The sequence below is a fragment of the Mastomys coucha genome, unplaced genomic scaffold (assembly GCF_008632895.1).
Source record: "Mastomys coucha isolate ucsf_1 unplaced genomic scaffold, UCSF_Mcou_1 pScaffold9, whole genome shotgun sequence".
NCBI lineage: Eukaryota > Metazoa > Chordata > Mammalia > Rodentia > Muridae > Mastomys > Mastomys coucha.
The window spans coordinates 47,238,695-47,245,377 of record NW_022196915.1 but is presented as its reverse complement, the minus strand read 5'-3'; the positions used below and the strand labels follow the sequence as shown (position 1 = coordinate 47,245,377).

Sequence of the window (6,683 nt, the reverse complement as noted above, 5' to 3'; positions counted from 1 at the left end):
TCTTGGAAAACCTAAAACTTCCACTTTACTAGACTAGCACAATCCTTAACTATATTGTAAATACTGGCCCTAGACCCACAAATAAATGTAGTCCTCACCCTTCATCAAGGAAACATCCCTTCACACAGACCCATTACAGAAACCACAACCAATAGAAACACAGTCTTCGAGTCCCGGTCTTTAAAACACTCCCACACCTAAGGCTCAGAGAACATTCTGGAAGAGGGGTCAGAAGGATCGTAAGAGCCAGAGGATCTGGGAGTTTGCTGGGAGACTGTGACTCCTAGCAGTAACCAAAGCTTCACATCAAGTCCCAAACACGAGCCAAAAAGGACAAAAGCAACAGATAAGTGTACATGGATGGGAGGGGAAACCTGTGAGCTGTACACAGAGGAACCAAAGGCAATCGAGAGATGCTAAGAGTGGGATTATCCAATACCAAATGGTCAGACCTCAAAACACACATATCAGTACCTTGTACAGACTGAACAGGTTGCGTTTATATATTTAGGAATATGTACATGTACGTATGTAACAATTAATGAAAAAGTCATACATCTGAGAGAGTGGAAAGGGTATATGAGAGAGCTTGGGGGAGAATAAAGGGAAGGGAATTGAAACACTTAAAAAATAATTAGTAAAAAAAGGTGGGGGTGGTGGTTTGTTCAGAATACCACAGGACACAGATGCTCTTTTTAGAACAATGGCTTCTCCCAGCATTGCTGAGTGCTGGAGACATACTGATTTAGCCTCCCTCTGCTACCAGGAGCAGGGATGGCTCCAGCACCATTTTCTCCAGCAGGAGGTCTGCTGAGTGCTGGGAACATGGGGGATGCTCATCTGCCTCAAGGGGCCAAGACCAGAAGCTGGTGAGCTACAGCTCTGAAAGAGCAAAGGGGCCCAGTGTCTAACAGGCAGCCACACACTGCCTCACAAAAGGTAGGAGGAGGGAGGCTTTAGAGAGGAAATACCACCACTGAGAAAGGTTCTTCAGGAGAGGGAGGGGTACCATCTCAGCCATGACACGGAGGTAGCCCTGGACCAAGAGCAAAGGGTAGCGAAATCTGAAGCATATGTCACATCCGCCTCCATGACCCCTTTAATACAAAGCTTCAGTTCCAAAGGTTTCCATTAATTACAACTGTGGTTGAAAAAAACCAAATGGAAATCCCCAGAAATAAACAGTCCCGATGTCTGCCTGCTGGCTTATAATTAAGGTGCTACAGACAGACCCAGGGTTTGGTGCCTACTAGGCAAGTAGCCTGGATCCCTACGGTATATGTTTCTTATTATTGTTATATTTTATTATTATTGTTGTTGTTCATCTGAACCTTGTGCATAGTTTACAAATTCTTCATTATCAGAGGTATGCACAAGTAGGAAAATCATAGTATATGTCAGGCTTCATCTGGGGTTTCACGTATCCATCAATGTATCCCCTGTGGCCAGGGGGCTTCTGGGTATGGGGTGAGAGGTGAAGATGGGAGGATGGAGGCAGGAGACTCCCAGGGCCACAGGAAGCCATGACTGCTCTTTCTGTGTGTGGTTTTTATGACTGGTCTCACTACATAGCCCAGGCTGATCTAGAATTCATATCCCTGTGCCACGGCCAAGGGCTGAGTCACAGGAATGTGACTGGTATAATCAGCTTCTTTCTGAGTTTGAAGTCAGAGTGTAATGAGCTTGTAATCCAGGGTCCCCTTACACTGTAGGTTTCAGAAAATAACGTTTGCGGAATGTGACAGCACAGGACTGAATGACTCCACTACAACAGGAAGGTAGGCTGTGGAGATGGGGCTGCTGCAGCGAACGGGCAAGGTCCCACCCTGGAAAGGTGAGTAGAATGGGAGTCCATGGGTGACGGACATCATCCTCAGGCTGGGAACAAGGGAAGATGAGCTCACCAAGGTTCTGGAAGGACTGGTAAAAGGGACAGCATACATAGGAAGAAGCAGTGGGGTGGCAAGGAGACCCCTCTGCTGCAGCCACCCACCCTGGGCTGCCCAGGACCCTAAGCTCCACTTGGTTTCTTCCAGAAGCATGTGACCTGGCTGGGTATACTCATAAGCCCATGTTTTCTTGTCTTGTCCCCTGGGGCTGGGGTTCCCTGCCCTCTACAAGCCTTACAGCGTAGTTGTAGTGACCCCACTTTCTGAACTCTCCTGTTAGTCCTGAGGACGCATACCTGTGCCCAGCTGTACACCGGTGTTGTCAAGGCTCTGGATATCGATGAGTCCATGAACCTTGGACAAGCTCATGTGACGCAGCTGAACTGGAGCTCTGGCCCACGGTGGCTGCTGGCTGCCGGTGGCTGCTGACTGCCGGCAGTGTTCAGTCCCTAGTGTTCAGTCCCTTCTCTCAGCCCACACCTCAGCTCCCATCCCTGATTGCAATCAGGCAAGCTCTGGCTACCGTGTAGTGAGTTGCCTTGGAAGTGCCTCAGGGAGTGAGTTAAGCCGTTCCTGCACGTGGACCCAAAGCCAAGATGCACAGGACACTCTCAGGAGCTCCTATGCTGTCCTGAACCTACTATCTTTCTGACTCCCTAGGGAAAGGGCAGCCAGGTGGGCACACATAGCCATCTATGTGTGCATGTGCGATATGAGTCCTCAGTACCTAACATGCTTCCCTCTTCTCAGGGATGCAGGGCTGGAGGATGTAAAGTCTTAAGGAAGCTAGACCTCAGCAGTCTGAGAATCATGGCGCAGTCTCTTCCTTTAAATCGTAGCTTCCATTCCCCTGCTGTGGTCACAGGCCTCGCAGGTGCAGAACTGAAGGCTACTTACTAAGTACGTGGTCTATGACACATTCCTAGGGAATGTGTATGGGATGCTGATGAAGGAAGTCTTCAGGAAATAAGAGTAGATTTTCTGCATGCATAAGTCAGCTGTCTCAGGCACCAGGGAGGGCACTAAAGATAAAAGCCTCAATGAACTAGGCGGAGGGAGAGAGAAAGGGAGAGAAGAGGAGGGGAGGGGAGGGGAGGGGAGGTCTGTAGTGGAAACAGCCGCCAGAGTGAGGCCTGGTGGCCTGCCTAGGTTTACAGCTAAAAGGTTCTAATGATTGTGGGTGAGTGGAGACTAGACAAACCCTGGGTCTGGCTGGGGCCCAGAACTGCAGGAATCTTTGGCTGTCAGCCAGCATCGACCTGGCACTGCCCAACACCACTGGCATTTCTCCTTATCGCATTTCAGCTATGGCTGAGCCTGATTTGAAAAAAAGAAAAGAAAAGAAAAGAAAAGTACTGGGGCCTCTCAGAGCAAAATCCTGAAAAATGACACTTTTCCTTCAAAGAACCTTTGAACAATGTTGGCCCAGTAAGGACCCTGCCACCTGATCTGCCCGTTGCTGGGAAAAGGTTTTTTTTTTTTTTTTTTTTTTTAAAGCCAGTAGCCATCATCTATAATCCATAATTTACAGGAGTGGGATATAAAGAATTTTCTGGGAAAGTGCCAGACTACACAGGGGACCGGGTTGTAAAGTGACAAGGACAGATGACAAGTGACCTGAGCTGCTGCTGTAAAGGCTTACAGGAATGAGGTGGGTCATAGGACAGAGTCAATGCTACAGGGAGCTCTTGCTGAACACCCCAGAAGCAAGGTGGCTTCCGTTAGCCCAGGTACACTGACTCTGCTCCCCACCAGCTAACTGGGGAGGGTGTGGCTAGGGGTAGAAGACCCACAGCCTGTAGGGAAGGATGGCTAGCAAAAAGACGAGAAGACAGAAGTTGGACATGAGGACCACACCAACCTTCCTGCATCCATCACTGACACAGGTACCAAGTGCAAGCTGCAGGACAGGTGTGCGTCTATGCCAATAATTCCCAGGTCGCTGGGCTGGCTTTACTTTCTGGCTACAGAATCCTGGGCAAAGACACCTGACCCCTTTCAAGTTCAGCCCTGCCAACTGTAATGGGAACAGGTTTTCTTTTTTTTTTTTTTTAAGATTTATTTATTATTATAAATGAGTACACTGTAGCTGTCTTCAGATGCACCAGAAGAGGGCATCAGATTTCATTATGGGTGGTTGTGAGCCACCATGTGGTTGCTGGGATTTGAACTCAGGACCTTCGGAAGAGCAGAAGGTGCTCTTACCCGCTGAGCCATCTCACCAGCCCCGGGAACAGGTTTTCATGCTCCATATATTCAAGGTCATTCTTCCTCTCTGGTGTTTCACGGCCTACCTGAACTCTACCTTCTCTTCCAAAGAGGACAAGAACCCAGCCAATTCCTACCTATCTCTCTACAGGCCCACTCAGCTACCCTTTGTTGGCCTTCCTGCCTCACCCTACCCACTACCTATGGTTTGTACCAAGGCAGCTATTACATCACTCCTAATTCAAACTGCATCACTGCTCATCAGCCCCAGGGGAGAGTCAAAGCCCGGAGGTCCACAACACACGTAACCCTGGTTCTGATGGCACCCTGATGCTCTACGTGACACCCTTCCTCAGACAAGACTCAGACTTCTCGACCATTCCATTTAAAAGCCACATCTTCAGGCAGAGGCAGGAGGACTGCCATAAGTTCCAGGCTAATCACACAAGGGCTAAGTGTGGAGACTCTGTCTCAATCAATCAATCAGGATAAATAACTAGACGCATTCTAGAAACTGGGGGCTGGCAAGATGGCTCAGTGGTAAAGACACCCACAGCCAGGCCCGAGGACTCGCATTCTGTCCCCAGGATTCACATGGTGGAAACAGAGAACAGATTCCCATTAGCTGTCCCCTGACCTCCAGATGTACATGCATAAACAACAAATAAAATGATTTAAAAAAAAAAAAACGTATAGAAGTGCAGAATATGCTTTTACTAGGCGCTGTGTGGTGGGACCTCAATGACGTGTCCTCCCTCCCATTCCAGAGCAACACTGCCCATCTCTGTGATGCCAATTACAGGTAACAAGGCAGAAAATCTGTGTGAGAGACAGTAGACATGGGCTGATAACAAAGCTTCAATACTTCCAGGCTGTCTGGGAGTGGCAGGAACTGCGAGGCTCCTGTTCCTTTTAGGCTTTGCTCCTCCCAGTGAGGCCAAATGGTCTCCTATGCTTGTCTGTATTCTTTGTCTTCTGTGACCTTAAAGATATCTACAACTTTAAGTTCCCCCTAACCCTAAGGCCTCCCAGTTCCCAGTCCCAGGGGTGAGAGACGACGGATGGATGCCTTGTTTCTGCACCCCTAGCACCCCGTGTAAACACTTGCTTCAGAGAAGGCTCCCAGTGCTTTCCAAAGAGGACGAGAACTGCCAGCAGGGAAGCAAGGTTCCGAGGAGTTACATAACCACGTAGCACCGTGCCAGGCCAGGCCAGGCCATGATGGACACCAGGTTGGTCTCCTTGGCTCGAATCCCAGCACCCACCTCAGATTATGGCTAGAAAATTCTGTATCTCACTCCCTAGTCATGCCTTATGCTGCTTCCATAGAAATTCAGAATCCTGGTCTCGTGGTTTTACAAAAAGCTCCACCATGTATGGCCTCCCTCCCCCACCCCACCCTTCTACAGCATCCAAGGCCTCCTTGGCTGACTTCATTCTGCTTTAGTGATATGACTGGTGCCAGACACTTGCAGTAAACGATTTTCATCTGAGCTGAACACCGCTAATGGGAGAAAGAGCAACTGAAGCCCCTGGTGTGAGCCTGATGGATGCCAAAGCGCACACCTGCCTCTGGGAGGACCTCTTTCCTGAGGGCCTCCGGTCCTCTGCAGTCACTTCCTACCAGTTGCAAAAGGCTCCAAATGCCTCTGCTGTCCATGGGAGTTAGTAAAGGCACCTTGTTAACCTACAGTGATTTTTCAGTAACAAAGAACTAATATAACTTCTCAAAATGTACTTTCACAAAACCAAGAGAAATAAGTATATATGTAAAATGAGAATTGGTTGTTTTGAGACAGTCTCACTATGCAGCCCAGGCTCCCTCCTTTCTCTTCCCCTTTCTCTCCAATGCTGGGATTATGTGCATATACCTCCATAAACGTGTGTAATTTTTTTCTTTTTATTCTAATTTTTTAAAACTCCAGCTTCCGCCCTTTAAAGCGTGGTTGAGTAGTGGGTCCGTCTGCTCCACAGCTGTGCTTGGACCTCCAGGACTCTTTCATCTTGTAAAACTGAAACCCTGTACTAACTTCCTTTCCTTCTTCTCTCCCCTGCCCACTCCTTGCCAACCACGGCTCTATTTCCTGTTTCTGTAAGCATTTCAGACGCTTTGTGTTCCGACCATGTAGTATCAGCCTGAGTGCACGGTGCCCTCAGGGTCCTTCCGTGCTGCCCAAGTCAGACTTCCCTCTGTCCTGAGGTGGAGTGCTGCCCTCCCTGTTCCGGTCCTAACACCTGCTTCCCTGTGCTGAGCACACTGGGGGCTCCCACCTCTCGGCAGTCTGCATGGGCATGCTCACTGTGCCTTGGAAGCCCCGCTTTTGGTTCTTTGGGTTCTGAATTCAAATCAGAATAGTGGTGATGTTGCTCGTTCTGTTGTAAAATTTTGGGAGCTTCCATATTATTTTCCAAGGTGGACAAATCATTTTATATCCCCCAACGCCAACACACAGGGGCCAGCTACCTACATGGTTTCTTTTGTTGAAAATTACAAGTACGGCTGGGCAGTGGTGGCGCCTGCTTTTAATCCTAGCACTTGGGAGGCAGAGGCAGGCGGATTTCTGAGTTCGAGGCCAGCCTGGTCTA

At 48.9% G+C, this 6,683-nt stretch overlaps 1 protein-coding gene and 1 long non-coding RNA gene across 7 annotated transcripts in view; one reads left to right on the top strand and one right to left on the bottom strand.

Annotated features, from left to right (window-relative positions):
- The window catches only part of LOC116084559, a 17,113-nt gene extending 12,373 nt beyond the window's left edge, over nucleotides 1–4,740 (top strand). Inside the window, exons 2-3 of the long non-coding RNA XR_004116158.1 lie at nucleotides 1,713–1,834; nucleotides 4,249–4,740. This is a non-coding gene — a long non-coding RNA (uncharacterized LOC116084559). The remainder of the gene's footprint in view (nucleotides 1–1,712; nucleotides 1,835–4,248) is intronic.
- Nucleotides 1–6,683, bottom strand: part of Spata13 (spermatogenesis associated 13) — a 134,930-nt gene that overhangs the window by 20,655 nt on the left and 107,592 nt on the right. The gene's annotated exons all lie outside the window — the stretch shown is intronic.